At 33.6% G+C, this 16,998-nt stretch overlaps 1 non-coding gene and 1 pseudogene across 1 annotated transcript; both read right to left on the reverse strand.

The window, feature by feature from the left end:
- Positions 1-311: 311 nt before the first annotated feature.
- LOC124810678 (5S ribosomal RNA) lies at positions 312-430 on the reverse strand. The gene has a single exon (XR_010636065.1). It is a non-coding gene; the product is annotated as a 5S ribosomal RNA (ribosomal RNA).
- Positions 431-12,998: 12,568 nt separating this feature from the next.
- Positions 12,999-13,116, reverse strand: LOC124810642 (5S ribosomal RNA; annotated as a pseudogene).
- Between the last annotated feature and the right edge of the window lie 3,882 nt (positions 13,117-16,998).

The raw sequence follows: 16,998 nt of genomic DNA on the forward strand, positions 1-16,998 counted from the left end.
CATAAAAGAACATTTCAGCGTTTTTTCACATATGTTAACAATGGTGTTGGAGTTTTCAAACATATTTTTAAGTAGCATCTTTTGCTCTGTTTTGTTCTTTTGTTGAATACTAATTTGTTGAATAACGTGGAGGTTCACTTGATTGCCGATATAGAGCTGAATATTTGCACAATGAAAAATATTGAAGCTTTAAGCAACAAATGAAAATACTTCAATTTTGACGTCTTTTAGGCCGAGACAATGTTTAGAGCTGTCTAATCGACAAGGAGCAAAGATGTATTTAGGTAATGAAAGTGAGAAAAGTAAGAAAAAGCCTACGGCCCCAGGAGTTCCCAGGCGGTACCCCATCCAAGTACTACCCTGGCCCGACGGTGCTTAACTTCCGTGATCGGAAGAGAACGGGTGTGTTCACTGTGGTATGGTCGTAGGCGAAAGCTTTAGCGTTTGCAACGCTTATAAACAGTCAAATGAGCTCTTCACCCGCTTTCACCAAGTCACTAAGTCACCAATAATGTAGGAGAGACCTATCAACTTGATCAAAGAAATTCGATTCATTTTGTGGCATCTGTAATGAAAAACGTAAAGGATTTCGTGCTAGATAAGTTGCGTTTCAAATTTTAGAGCCACAATTACAAAAATGGGCAGTTGAACAACCCTCTTATATTAAGAACGAAGACACTACGGAAAAAAACACATACTGAAACTTTTTAGTCGCGCTTGTGGTTTTTATCTGTTTTTGTTGTTTATGGTTAATAAGAAGTCGTCATTGCTATTTTGAATTATATTAGTTTTTTTTTTTGTTCCTGTTTGCCTTGTGGTTTTCTTTAAGTTACCTTTTATCGCTTTGAGATGGCTAAAAGTTATGCCAGCGTGGTGGCACCTGGAGTCTCTGGTGAAACTGATAAAGTCAACCTTGGAATTTTTAAACCTTCATTCTCTAACGATGCATACACTGTACTTCTATGTAGATACGGCAATCTTAACTGTAGCGTAGAAGATTTTCTAGAAGTCCTCGCCAAGAAAAATCTTTTGTGCTATGTCTGGGGAGTTACCAGACACTACAACAACCGATTCTTTGAGTTTGTAGTGAGCAACCCAAGTAAAGTGAGTGAATTTCTTGTTGCAGAAATAGTTATTAAAAACGTAACTTTGTCAATAACACAGAAATATATCAGAAATGTCCAAGTTTTAGTTTAAAACATATCAATTGGTATGCTAGTTAATGGAGGTACCAATGCCTTAAATACCTTGGGGAAATTCCTCGCCGCTGGAAGAGGTGTTTTCGACTCGTTTAGCTGTCAAAAGGTTAATGTTTTTGGCGAAAATATATTTACCGGAAACGTCATAATTGTAATAAAGAACTGGCAAAACCCCAACCTTAACCCGTTGCCAAGATACCAAAACGTCGACGGGTACACGTTGAGGTACAAACACAACGGGCAACCGCAAACATTAAAAAAAGTTGAAAACCCAACTGCAGTGACAAACGTAAAAGTCCCGGAAAAAACTTCTACTGAAAAAAGTATACTCGAGCCCAAAGAGCACACGCTGTCAAGTGAAACAGCTGAAAATGTGGAAAACTGACGTTGTAGTCAAGGAAATTACAAATGTAACCGCAATTAAACAAATAGAATCAAGCGAAGAAACAAAGGTATCGAGAAGGAAAAGGGCAAAAAATAAAGCAGAATACCCTTTTCATTCTAAAAAAAGCAGCAACGAAGTGCTGTGTGTAGTAAACTCAGAGGAAATAAACACCGTAGATTTGTTGGAAAAAGAAAAGATGGACACTGATGGCGTTACAGATGACGACCAAGATTTAACTTTTAATTTGATAAATACGATGCCATAAATTGTGCGGAGAAGATGTCGTAAGATCTTTCTTTCATTTTAATTTTTCTAGGTTTTTTGTTTATTTTAATTTTTTTCTAAACTATTAATTTCTCTCTATTCTCAAATCTATTAATTTTTTTTTTCGATTCTTTCACGTTCTATTACGAAATGCATGTTCTATTTTTAAATAAGCGCTTAAGCTGTCGTAATTCGTATTGTTGTAGTTCGCGCTTTTTTGTGGAATGTTATGGTCCAGTGCGTCCTATAGTTCGTATTACGTCAGTTCAAACAAAAACTCGTGCTATAAGGTTAAGCTTTTTATGTTTGTGTTTTTTATGTCAGGTTGTAAAATTATTATATTTTTGTTTAAGATACACGAGTTTTCAAATAAGGAAACCTGACTCTCTCCATCATGGCTATTAATATTTTAACGTGCAACATAAATGGTCTAAACGACCAAGATAAACGCACTAATTTTTTTGGTTTTCTCAAAAAATCCACCTTCGATCTCATCCTCCTTCAGGAAACAAAATCCGGACCGTCCACTGTTAAACAGTGGAGTGACGAATGGACTGGCGAGTCTATTTGAGACTCTGGTCCGAGTCACAACTGTTGTGGGGTGGCGATACTCTCTAAATCCAATGTTTCTTTGCACGAACTAAAAAGGGACAACAACGGAAGAATATTAAATGTCATGATAAAAATTGATGAACACGAAATGCAGGTGCTGAATATTTACGCGCCTAATGTGCCGAGAGAAAGGCGCCTCTTTTTTGGCGACCTTGGAGATTTCTTGCAGGACACAGGACTACCCGTCCTGATGGCCGGGGATTTCAACATGGTCGAAAGCCTGCCTCTTGACACAGAGGGCACAAATAATGCTAAATATCACACCAACGGCATTGATGAACTCGGGGTCCACCAAGGTAAGTATAACCTCGTAGATGTTTATCGTTATAAATTTCCTAACAAAAGAGAATTCACATGGCGCAATCAGACGGCCAAATGTAGACTCGACAGAATCTACTGCCCTAAAAAAGTCGCCAAAAAAACCACATACAACAAAATTCTCACCAACCCTTTTTCCGACCACGAGTTCGTGTCAACAACTGTCAATTTTAGTAAAACCAGGAGAGGACCAGGATACTGGAAATTAAACTGCTCCCTTTCGGAAATAGAGGTGCATAGGCAAAAAATTGAGCTCTTAATTCAAGATTGGCAAACTAAAAAACGGTCCTATACGTCAATTTTAAAATGGTGGGACGACTGCAAACTTTTTGTTAGGGCTGAATTACAACACATATCGATACAGGAAAATGCGAAAAACAAAAAAAAATATCAAAAGGATTGAAAATGAAATCCAACGGGAGCGACAAAACGCTAACCCGAATTTAGATAGCATCAAAGAAAAACGCGATGCTCTTTTCTTGCTCCAGTTTCCCGGAGCGTTTATTCGCACGAAACAAAAACTAATCGAAGAAGGAGAAAAACCTTCATAGTTTCTGTATAATTTGGAAAAAGTTTAACAGCGAAACAAGTCAGTTACTAAAATTCGCAAGAATTACGGCACATTGACGAGTGAACCTGGTGAAATACTAAACTCCCTAGTTTCATATTATAAAAACATTTACACCAAAACTAGTGTATGCAAAGACACCCAAAAATATGTCTTGTCACACATCACTAAACGTTTGATGAAAATCAATTTTTAAACACCCGCCTAACCGGCGTGGAACTGAAAGAAGCCCTTTTTAAATTTGAAAACGGAAAATCTCCGGGCTATGGCGGACTTAGAGCTGAATTTTATAAAACTTTTTGGCACACTTTAGAAAAAGATTTTGAAGAACTTTCCTACGAAATACTTTTCGTAGAAAAAAATACCAGCAACTCTATGAAAAAATCTGTTATTTCACTGATCCCCAAACAAGGAGATCTTACCGAATGCAAAAACTGGAGGCCCATATCCTTAATCGGCGCTGATTACAAAATAATCACTAAAGCGCTGGCTCTAAGACTTGCAAAAGTAATGGGGAAAATTATAGAACCAAATCAAACTTGCGGAATCCCAGGTAGAACAATATTCTCAAATTTACATTTAGTCCGTGATCTCATAGATTACGCGGAATTTAAAAATCTACCTAGTTTCATTTTGTCAATAGATCAAGAAAAGGCGTTTGATAAGGTCAATCGTGCTATTCTGCTTCAGATTCTCAAAAAATTCAACCTCGGAGAAAATTTTGTGTCTTTTGTTCACACCTTATATTCAGAAGTTTCGGCATCTGTTCTGAATTGCGGTTTCCTGTCAGCCTCCTTTCCTACAAAAAGAGGTGATAGACAGGGTGACCCCTCTCTCTCTTGCTGTATGTTTTTGTAGCCGAAGTTCTCGCTTTGGTGATCAGAGCGGACAGCAGAATCGAGGGTTTCCCGTTACCAGGTACACCTAAACCCCTCAAAATACAGCAGTACGCAGATGATTCGAACTTTTTTGCCAGGGACGTAAAATCAGTCCCCTTTTTTTTCGAAAAAATAAAACTGTTTGAAAAAGCAAGTGGTTCAGTGATCAACGCCTCAAAAACCAAGGGTCTCGCCCTTGGGGGTTTTGATCCTAAAATGTACCCAGAATTGGACGACATAGAGTGGAACAACAACACCGGTTTTAAAATATTAGGTGTTACTTTTTACACCAGACTGAGCGATACTACCAATTGCAACTGGTTAGTAACTCTAAACAAAATAGAGAAAAAACTCAAGTTTCTGGGACTACGTACTTTGTCACTTAGGGGAAAGACTACGTTGACAAATACGTTAGCAATGTCAAAAGTATGGTTTCTGGCAAACGTGCTGCCCGTTCCCGAATGGGTAATAGAACGTCTGCACAGAGCCATTTTCGAAAACCTGTGGCAAAAGACCAATTACAATCCGGTCAAGAGAGAGACACTTTTCTTACCCGTCAGAAGCGGGGGTCTCGGAATTTTATCACCGAAGGAGCAAAGTCTTGCACTTCGCCTCAAAACACTCTTTCAACTGAAAGAATGCGAAGAGGACAAAGCTCACGATTATTACTACTTTTCAAAGTATTGGTTGGCGAGTTCACTTATAAAATTTGCAAACCAAAACCAAAGCTGGAACTTTTTAAAGCAGAACAATTTTCCAAAACACTGGGACAACAAAACGTCTCAGTAATACAAAACAACAATAGAAATATTAGGCAAAAACGGGTCCCTATTTAACATCCCCCTAAAAACAACAAAAAATTTTTACTTAGAAGTGGCAAAAAACAAAAAGACAGTTGTGCCAGCAGAACTTTTCTGGAACGGTTCAACAAAAACAACAATGCCGTGGACCCAAATTTGAAAAAAAAACTTCACCTCCCACGCATGCGGACCAACTCAAAACATCCTCTTTCGTGTTTTACACAACAGTTTACCTTCTGCGGCCTTGCTAGCCAAAAGCACAAGGCAGCAGATTGTCAAAAATAACAAATGCAAAACCTGTGGTAAAATCGAGGACAACATGCATATCTTTGCCTACTGTCCTCCTTCTGTTGAAATTTGGGAGTATTTTAAACATGTATATAACTCCTTGACATCCCGAAACAACTTTTCTCCGATAAACTCGATCTTCTCAATTGAAACAGCGAATTTATCGGAGAAAAACCCCACTTCGCAGCTGCTGTTGACACTCACTCAAACCATAATGAGTGCAATATGGAACAGTAGATGCCACCACATGTTTAGTAACAAAAAAATTGACCCAATGGCAGTGATCAGGGTAATAATCAGGAACATCAGGAATATTATTACCTTAAAATATAATTATCATGTCCGTAGAAACACTACAGATATTTTCTGTGAGTATTTTTGTATTAAAAATGTTTTCTGTCAAGTAGAGAATGGAAGTCTGAAACTAAACATATGAGCTGAATTAAAACAACGGCTCGTTGTATGTTTAGTAAAGATTTCCTTCCCTCTTGCAATTTTTTTTATGTTATACAACAAACTTATTATTATATAAAACAAGCAAATCACTGCCAGCCTTTATTATATGAAATATTATTTTAACACAAAAAAATTTTTTTTTTATCTAAAATTTTCGTAACGTAATGTTTATGTAAAAGTCCTGTAACTGCTTTTTTAATTTTTTTGCATATAAATCACTCTTTTTACCTTATGAACCTTTCCTTAACCTATTTTAAAATTTCTTCTTTTTTTAACTTAATCTAAACTCTTGATATCTTTCCGCACAACGGCAAAAAAATTTAAAACAAAAATATACAAAAAAATATAAAACCAATGAACACAAAAAAAATATGAAATCAAAAAAAAAACACAAAAAAAAAACACAAAAAAAAAAAATTATGTAATAAAAGTTATAAAACAGAAAATGTATATATTTAAAAAAATTGTAAAACCATACATTTAAAAACATAAAACCGTAGATAATGTTATAAAAAATTGTAAATATTTATTATTTTATAAAAAAAAAAAAAAAAAAAAATTTTTTTATTATTGCAATTTTTTCAAGATGGCGGCTGGTGAGCTGGTAGTTGGCGAAACAGTTTTTTTCAAAACTAATCAATCTTCTACAATTTTAACAAATGATGAAGACAAACCAAAACAATGTGCTAATGTTTTGTTAAAAAAAATGAAAGATGTTGCTAATGGCGAATTTATTGATGATGTTGAAATGGAATATAGCGACAACTCGAGCAATAATTTGAGTAGCGAGGAAGAAGAAAATACTGTTGTTTCTTATTCAAAAAGACCGCTTAATCGAACATTACTTTCTAAAGTTGTAACAAAGTTACGAATTGTTGATGTAATAATCGAAATTGAAAATGTCAACTTGGCTGACAAACTTGAAGGCGTGCAACTAATAAACCGAAACACGATGATAGAAATTGTAATGAAATCGGATAACGCCAAGAACTACTTACTTAAAAAATGACTGAATATTAATGGTTTTCACCACATATTTACAAAATCAAATCCGAATCGTTAACCCAGCCGGAGGACTCATGTGTCTGTCTTCGTGCTACCACTGGAAGCAAAAAGCACAAAATTGGTAAGTGCTTTGAGCAAATGGGTTATGGTAGACATATCATAACCAGACCAATTATGAGGAAAACACCAAACGAAGGAAAAAAGTACTATAGTGGTATACTTGTGGCTATAATGGAAGACTTGGTAGCCCCTATACCAATATTTACAGAAATACTTGGTTATAGAGTGCGAACCTAACATAACGATCAACAACCGCTAAATGAAAAGCAAATTATTAACGAAAAAAAAAACGATGAAATGCCAAACAACGTTTTGTCTGACGCTCAAGAAACAAGTGAAATTAAAGCACCTATTCTAGCAATTAAAAAAGCTGATAAAATTGTCGAAACCTCGGTAGAAGTTGTTGATAAAGAATTAAAGAAAACAGAAAAAGATGGTGAAAATCAAAACGAAAGTGTACAGACACTTTTAAATCAATCTGTTGTGTCTACTGAAGGCAAAGAAGATTTTAAAGAAGCAAAAAGACCACGAAAAAAAAGAACTAAGCGACGTGACGATATAAAATTAAAACGAAATGACATTTTGGAAAGTAAACGGCGGATCGAAACTGAAAAAACTGGATCAAAGGAAAAAACCCGTAATTGGTACGACGATATGGTAAAATCGGGGGATATTGTAGGTGATAGTGGAGTAGTAACGTAAGGAAAATATTTTTTCTTAATTTTGTACTTCACTTTTTGTTTAATTTTTTAGTTTTTTTTAAGAAAAAAAATGATTATAAAAAAAAAAAAAATAATAATAAAAATAAAATTTTTTTTATTTTTTTCACAAGTGTTTTGAGCATAAACCAAAACATTTGTAATTTGGTATTCTAAAAGGATATGATCTTAGTATAATTATTATAAAAGTTTTACTTTAATGTCTTCACAATTTGTCTGTGAAATTTTTAATTTGTTTTCTCTTTTTAAAGTATTAATTTCAATTACAAATGGAAGTGAAAATTATTTCAAATAATTTCAATGGCCTTATTAATAAGGCCTGAAGAAACAATATTTTTAATTTTTTTTTAAAACTAAATTGCCATATTTATTGCATTCAAGAAACTCATAGCACTGATGAAAAGGCTGTTGAATGGGCCAAAGAATGGCAAAACAAAAGTAACGGTTGTTCCATTTGGAACAGCGGTTCAAGCCGAGAATGTGGCGTTGCCATTCTCTTTTCAAAAAATATAAAACTTGAGGAAATTACTCAAGACAAAAGCGGAAGAATTCTTGCAGTAACTGTAACCATCAAAAAAACAAAAATTACAATAATTAACGTTTATGCTCCAAACACTCACAGTAAAAAAGAACACTTTTTTAAAAAGTTAAATAAGCATGTGAGAGATAATGATTTTTTATTATTAATGGGGGATTTTAATATGGTTGAAAACTCAAGCCTTGACCGACAAGATGGGAATTTATTTAAAAAAAACCACCAAGTCGGTCTTAAATCTTTGTATAATTCTTTAAAAGCCCTTAAAGAATTTAAGGGCTTTTAAAGAATTATACAAAGTGAATGACGTTTTCAGTACACGTTTTCCGCAAAAACCTTTATTTACTTATGAAAAGGAAGATAAAAGTTTTAAAAGCAGAATAGATAGGATTTATGCGTCAGAAACAAAATTAAATAACTGCGATTGCAAATTTATAAAAAATATTTTTAGCGATCATCTTGGCGTTTTTTGCGAATTAAAACTTGAAAAAAAGAATGAGCGAGGACCTGGTTACTGGCATTTTAACACCACTTTGCTAGGAGATGAATCTTTTAAAAATAAACTTTGTAAAGATTTTGATAAAAATAAAAACAAAAAATATAAATACGCGAATAACAACCATTGGTGGGATGTGATGAAAACGAGAATTAAAGATATTGCCATCAACACTTTAAAAATTAATAAAAAAGAGAGTAAAAAACAGGAATTTTTGTTAGAAAAGGACATAGAATTATAAAAAAACGAAACAGTGAGAAATAATGAAAAAATAAAACAATTGCAAAAAAACCAAATAGCGCTTTTTAACAACAGCTGAATTTTTGTTAGAACCAAGCAAATTATTATTGAAGAAGGAGAGAAACCTTCGAAAGCTTTATTCCAAATAGAAAAAAGCAACCAAATTAAAAAAACTATTAAAAAAATTAAAATTGGCGACAAGACGTTTGTTGACACAAAAAACATAATGAAAAACGTTAGAAAGTTCTACAAATCTCTTTATAAAAAACAAAATTTAAATCTTGATAAACAGAATGATTTTTTGAAAAACGTTCATAATGTTTTAATAAATGACCAAAACGCTTTTTTGAAAATAAAATTTAGCAGCGAAGAACTTTATAATGCTGCCAAATCGCTCAATAAAGGAAAAACTCCGGGAATAGACGGGATTCCTGTAGAGTTTTACACCGAATATTGGGAGATTTATGGTGTAGAAATTACTAACATTTTTAGCGAAAATATTTTTCATCCAAAAAATGAACTCTCTTGGACGCAGAGGACAACGCTAATTAGTCTTTTGCCCAAGGAAGGCGATTTAACGCTTATTCAAAATTGGCGACCAATATCTCTATTATGCGCAGACTACAAAATTATTACAAAAGCACTTGCGTTAAAGCTTTCGAAAGTTCTCAACAACGTACTAGGATCCTCTCAAACGTGTTCTGTCCCGGAAAGAAACATCTTTTCGAACATGTTTCTTGTAAGTGACGTCATTCATTATACTAACGAAAAAAACATCGAAATCGTTTTGCTGACAATAGATCAGGAAAAGGCTTTCGACAAAATTGATCCAAATTTTTTATTCAAAATATTAGAAAAGTATAATTTAGGTGAAAATTTTATTAATGCGATAACACAAACAATGAAAGAAAACCAATCCATTATAATTAACAACGGTTACATGAGTAAACCGCTTAAAGTTAGGAGAGGGTTTCGTCAAGGCGATCCCATCTCACTCAAGTTGTACTGCCTGGCGGTGGAAGTACTGGCCCTCGAATTTAAAAACAACCGATTCATGGACGGTATTCCTTTGCCAGGGACAAAATCCAACTTAAAAGAATTGCAGTATGCCGATGACACCTCACTGTGTGTGAGGAGTCAGTCCTCAATAAAAGAAATTTTTAAAATTCTTGATAAATTTGAAGAAGCTTTAGGCTCTAACATTAACAAAAACGAAACTAAAGCTTTGGCCCTGGGTGGTTTTAATTACATCGCCTATGAAAACACACTTGGCAAAAACAAACAAAATTTTATTTGGTCCATCGCAACAGGTATTAAAATATTAGGAATAACTTTCCATTCTGACCTTGCGTATGCGGCGTAATTAAACTGGACCAAAGCCATTGAAAATTTTAAGAAAAAATTAAAAAATCTCAAATACAGAAACGTGTCTTTGAAATGCAAGGGAATTTTCGTAAATACTCATACAATGTCAAAGGTGTGGTTTGTAGGCAGCGTTTTTCCAATAACAAAACTAGATGAAAAAAAAATTAACAAAGAAATTTCGATTTACCTTTGGCAAAGTTTAAATGCGGAACCACTGAAAAGAGAAATTCTCAAACTACCCATTGACAAGGAAGGGTTGGGCATTTTAGATGTTCGAAAGCAATTCCTTGCATTAAGACTAAAACATATTTTGCAAATGTAAAAATTAGACAATCCAAAGTAGAGTTATTATTTGCAAAAATACTATTTTTCTTATCCCCTTTCTCACCTCGCTAAAACAAAATACGTTCAATGGATGTATATGACAGGAAATAACAGCCCCAAATCTATAAACAATCTTCCATTTTATTATAAAGATGTGTAGATATAATTAAAAAAGATATGAACATTTTTCAAATAGCTACTAAAACTAATAAAAACATTTATGTTCATATTTGTAATCAAACACAAAATAGAGCATTAAAACTGACTGAACTTTCCTGCAATGCTAAGTTTCAAAAAGAGCTTCCGTGGAACAAAATTTGGGAGAGAAATTTCAACTCGCATGCACTGGGTCCAAGTAAAAATACACTTTGGCGAATATTAACGGATTCGCTGCCAACCTTAGAAAAATTAAACAGATGGCGCACGAAACGTGGACAATACCACGGCAACTCAAAATGTAAAACGTGCGACCGTAACGAAGACACTTTACACCCTTTTCTCTTTTGTACTAAGGCCCGGGCTGTATGGAAAAAATTTAAATTTGTTTATGAAAGGTTACTTCCTTTGAAACCTTTCAACTCTGCGCATGCTCTATTTTTAATAAACATTGAAGAACTCCCGAAAAAAGACGATAAAGCCAAAATTATTACTACTTTAACCAATAAAATTACTTCAGAACTATGGAAAAGTAGAAATTCGAAACTCAAAGAAAACCAAAACATAAACTCTACGAGAATAGTAGAAAACGTATTAAGACAAATTAAATATATATGGAAAATTAAATATAACAAATATTTAAGAGAAAACAATGTTGAAAAATTTCACAAAATATTTTCGGTTAACAACGCAATATGTAGTAGTGATAATCTAGACCTAACATTCACAACTTAGACGACGGAGAACTGTAGGTCTGGATTAACAATAAGGAATAAAAAAGGGTATTCAACCATTTTACTTGAATTTTACGATTGCATGACCCTTGTCGTCCGGTGATGACGAAGGTTGTGTTTTTAGTTTATAAAGTCGTGGGTTATTCGCCACGACGTTTTTATTATAAGCACGTTTTTTTTTTAGTTTTTGCTTGACCCTAGTCGTCCGGTGATAACGAAGGTTGTGTTTTTATATTATAAGGTCGTGGGTTATTCGCCACGATGTTTTTATTATAAGCACGGATATTTGTTTGCTTAATAACGAGGGATTGCATGACCCAAGTCGTCCGGTGATGACGAAGGTTGTGTTTTTATATTATAAGGTCGTGCGTTAATCGCCACGACGTATTTATTTAAAGCAAGAAAAATTTTAAAAACAAAAAAGCTTTCTGTAAACCACACTTTTATCGTAAAATCGTCCTATTTTTTCTTATTTATGTTATACTTTTTTATTATATATGTTTGGAGAAATTTCCGCCTAAAATTGTAAAATACCCAAGTTGTAAATTATTTTCATGAAATATATGTAAATATGTTGTTAAAAAAAAAAAAAAAAAAAAAAAAGGTAGGCATCAAAAAATTTTGACGCAAAATTTCGATTTTTCGGGGTTTCGGGAATCGGTAAACTAAAACAAACAAAAGCAACTTTCCACTGTACTTGCACGTCTTATTGACGTGCTAGTGCAAACGGCTCTTCTTTTGCAGATTCATGTTTTCATAGAACGATTTTTGAGTTTTTTAACTGAGTTTTAAAGATTATTTTTACGGATTAATTTTTCAAATGTACATGTTTTTTTAATGTTGCAATTTGTATGCAAATGATACCTGTATATTTGATATTTAACAAACAGTGTAAATAAAGGCTTTATCTAATAAAAATACATTTAATTGCTTGTTGTTGATTTCTTTTAAAACGAAGTTTTACTATTGCTGCTGCTGGTACAAACGAAGCAATGAGAAGTTGTCAATTTCTCGCATAAACACAACACTAAAATAAGAAAGTTTTTCTTTTTTCAAGTCATCAAGAACCTGTTACCGATACAGTTCTTACTTATAGAACATATTGTACACTTGAATGACAGTCTACTTGGCATAAAAGAATATTTCAGCGTTTTTTCACATATGTTAACAATGATGATGGAGTTTTTAAACATATTCAAGACTTTAAAGACTATCTAAACTTGAATGTTTAAAAAGCGTTCAGAAGTTGGCTCGAAGGTTTCACGTTTGTAGCGTATAAGTGAGTTATGTTATCGAATATTGGTCGATTTGCAAGCACTTCTTCGAAGGTGAGATTTGTGTAGTTATTGATTTTTCGAGTAGCACTGTTTTGTACTTTAGAGATTTTGTGGAATAACGTGGATGAGGTTCACTTGACTGCCGATATATGAAATATATAGAGCAGAATATTTGCACAATGAAAAATATTGAAGCTTCAAGCAATAAATGAAAATACTTCAATGTTGACGTCTTTTATGCCGAGACAATGTTTAGAGCTGTCTAATCGACAAGGAGCAAAGATGTATTTAGGTATTGAAAGTGAGAAAAGTAAGAAAAAGCCTACGGCACCAGGAGTTCCCAGGCGGTCCCCATATAAGTACTACCCTGGCCCGACGGTGCCTAATTTCCGTGATCGGACGAGAACGGGTGTGTTCACCAAGGTATGGTCGTAGGCGAAAGCTCTAGCGTTTGCAACACTTATAAACACTCAAATGAGCTCTTCAGCTGCGTTCACCAAGTCACTAAGTCACTAATAATGTAGGAGAGACCTATCAACTTGATCAAAGAGTTTCGATTCGTTTTGTGGCATCTGTAATGAAAAACGTAAAGGATTTCGCGCTAGATAAGTTGCGTTTCAAATTTTACAGCCACAATTACAAAAATGGGCAGTTGAACAACCCCTTCATTTTAAAAACGAGGACACCATGGTAAAAAACACATACTGAAACTTTTTAGTCAAGTGCGAAGGTGTTTTTTTTGTTACGATTTTTCAAGATGGCGGCTGGTGAGCCGGTTGGTGGCGTTGTTTTGTTGGGATCGTCGTGTAAAATTTCAGCTGAAAATAATGATGTAGTTATCAGTGTTAATGATGCTGATACACTGTTAAACAAAATGAATTCTGTCGCTGCTGGCGAAATTATTGAAGTTGTACCAATTGATTATAGCGACGATGAGCTTACCAGTGACGAGGATCAATATCATGGTATTCCAAAACCAAAAAGTTACGCTTCAGCATTAAACTCGTTAAAAATTGTCGATCGAAGACCATTAACAAGGACTCTGGTTTCCAGAGTTCAAACAAGAGTTACGGTAATGGATGTAATCGTGGAAATTGAAAATTTAAACTTAGCAAGCCAACTGGAAGGAGTCCAGTTGATAAATAGAAATTCTGTTATCGAAATTGTGGTGAAGTCGGAAGGGGCGAAAAATTTTCTTTTGGAAAAAGGACTAAATATAAATGGATTTCATCATATCTTTAAAAAAGCAAATGCAAATCGACAACCGAGTAGGCGTACACATGTCTCTGATTTTGGTTTGCCCCTAGAGGCCAAAAATACTCAAATTGGTAAAAATTTTGAACAATTAGGATACGGAAGGCATGTCCTAACCAAACCCGTTATGAGAAAAACGCCTTATGAAGGTATGGAATATTACAGCGGCATACTGGTTGCCGTTATGGTGGACTTTGTAACGCCGATTCCAGTCTATATTTATTTGTTGGGATACAGGGTAAAAACGAAACATAATGGACAAGTATTATCCCATGTGAGAAACGTCAACGTTACTTAAGAAAAAGTTAATCCAATGAAGGACGTTAAAACTTAAATTATCAATAACGTGAGTGATGTTGTAGAAATGGCGATTGTGGTCGAAAAATCAAACGAAGTCAACGAAATATCGTTACAAAATGAAGCAGAAGGAGTGGCTTCCCCAATTGCAGATACAAGAGACGAAAATGTAAATAATTCTATGGATCAAGTTGTGTTATCGGAGGAGGATTTTAAAGAAGTGGGCAAAACGAGAAAGAGAAGAAAGAAGCGAGGTGGAGAAATAAAATCAACGAAGGGCGATATCGGAGAAAGTAAGAGGCGAAATGACGTTGTGAGCGAAAAGATTGGTATATCAAATTGGTATAAGGATATGGTCGAATCGGGGGATATTGTAGGTGATGGTGGAGTAGTGACGTAAGGAAAATTTTTTTTCTTAATTTTGTCTTCCTTTTTATTTAATATTTTAGTTATTTATTTTTAAAAAAAAAAAAAAAAAAAATTTTTTTGAAAAAAAAAAAACTTTTTTTTTCACAAGTGTTTTGAGCATAAACTAAAACATCCGTAATTAGGTATTTTAAAAGAATATGATGTAAGTATAATTGTTTTAAAAGTTTAATGTCTTCACAATTTGTCTGTGAAATTTTTAATTTGTTTCCTCTTTTTCAAAGTAATTAACTTTAATTAGAAATGGCAGTGAAAATTATTTCAAATAATCTAAATGGCCTTAAAAATGTGGCCAAAAGAAACAATATTTTAAATTTTTTTAAAAATTTAAATTGAAAAATTTATTGCATTTAAGAGACTCATAGCACTGATGAAAAGGCTGTTGAATGGGCCAAAGAATGGCAAAACAAAAGTAACGGTTGTTCCATTTGGAACAGCGGTTCAAGCCCAGAATGTGGCGTTGCCAATCTTTTTTCAAAAAATACAAAACTTGAGGAAACTACTCAAGACAAAAGCGGAAGAACTCTTGCAGTAACTGTAACCATCAAAAAATCAAAAATTAGAATAATTAACAGTTATGCTCCAAACACTCAGAGTGAAAAAGAACATTTTTTTACAAAGTTAAATAAACATGTGTGAAATAATGATATTTTAATATTAATGGGTGACTTTGATATGGTTGAAAACCCAAGCCTTGATCGACAAGGTGGAGATTTATTTAATAAAAACCACCATGTCGGTCTTAAGAATTTAAGGGTTTTTAAAGAATTATATAAAGTGAATGACGTATTCAAAACACGTTTTCCGCAAAAACTTTTATTTACCTATGAAAAAGAAGATAAAAGTTTTAAAAAAAGAATTGATAGGATTTATGCGTCAGAAACAAAATTAAATAACTGCGATTGCAAATTTATAAAAAGTATTTTTAGCGATCATCTTGGCGTTTTTTGCGAATTTAAATTTGAAAAAAAGAATGAGCGAGGGCCTGGTTACTGGCATTTTAACACCACTTTGCTAGGAGATGAATCTTTTAAATATAAACTTCATAAAGATTTTGATAAAAATAAAAACAAAAAATATAAATACGCAAATAACAACCAATGGTGGGATGTGATGAAAACAAGAATTAAAGATATTGCCATCGATACTTTGAAATTTAATAAAAAAGAGAGGAAAAAACAGGAATTTTTGTTAGAAAAGGTAATAGAATTAGAAAAAAACAAACCAATTAGAGATAACAAAAAAATAAAACAATTGCAAAAGAATCAAAAAGCGCATTTTAACGACAGCGGAATTTTTGTTAGATCCAAGCAAATTATTATTGAAGAAGGAGAAAAACCTTCGAAAGCTTTATTACAAATAGAAAAAAGCAACCAATTTAAAAAAACTATTAATAAAATTAAAATTGGCGACAAGACCTTTAGCGACACAAAAAACATAATGGAAAACGTTAGGATGTTCTACAAATCTCTTTATAAAAAACAAAATTTAAATCTTGATAAACAAAATGATTTTTTAAAAAACGTTCAAAATGTTTTAACAAGTGAACAAAACGCTTTTATAGATATAAAATTTAGCAGCAAAGAACTTTATAATGCTGCAAAGTCGCTCAATAAAGGAAAAACTCCGGGAATAGACAGGATTCCTGTAGAGTTTTACACCGAATATTGGGATATTTATGGTGAAAAACTCACTAACATATTTAACGAAAATATCTTTAATACAAACAATGAACTCTCTTGGACGCAGAGGACAGCGCTAATTAGTCTTCTGCCCAAGGAAGGTGATATAACACTTATTCAAAATTGGCGACCGATATCTCTATTGTGCGCAGACTACAAAATTATTACAAAAGCACTCGCGCTAAGGCTTTCGAAAGTTCTCAACTTCTTACTAGGATCATCTCAAACGTGTTCTGTCCCGGAGAAAAACATCTTTTCGAACTCGTTTCTTGTAAGGGACGTCATTCATGATACTAACGAAAAAAACATTAAAAGCGTTTTGCTAACAATTGATCAGGAAAAGGCTTTCGATAAAATTGATCGAGATTTTCTATTCAAAATACTAGAAAAGTATAATTTAGGTGAAAATTTTATTAATGCAATAAAACAAACAATGAAAGAAAGTCAATCCATTATAATTAACAACGATTACATGAGTAAACCGCTAAAAGTTAGGAGAGGGGTTCGTCAGGGCAATCCCATCTCACTCATGTTGTATTGCCTGGCGGTGGAAGTTCTGGCCCTCGAATTTAAAAACAACCGATTCGTGGACGGTATTTCACTGCCAGGGACAAAATCCAACTTAAAAGTATTGCAATATGCTGACGACACCTTATTGTG

The sequence above is a fragment of the Hydra vulgaris genome, chromosome 01 (genome assembly GCF_038396675.1).
Source record: "Hydra vulgaris chromosome 01, alternate assembly HydraT2T_AEP".
Lineage (NCBI taxonomy): Eukaryota > Metazoa > Cnidaria > Hydrozoa > Anthoathecata > Hydridae > Hydra > Hydra vulgaris.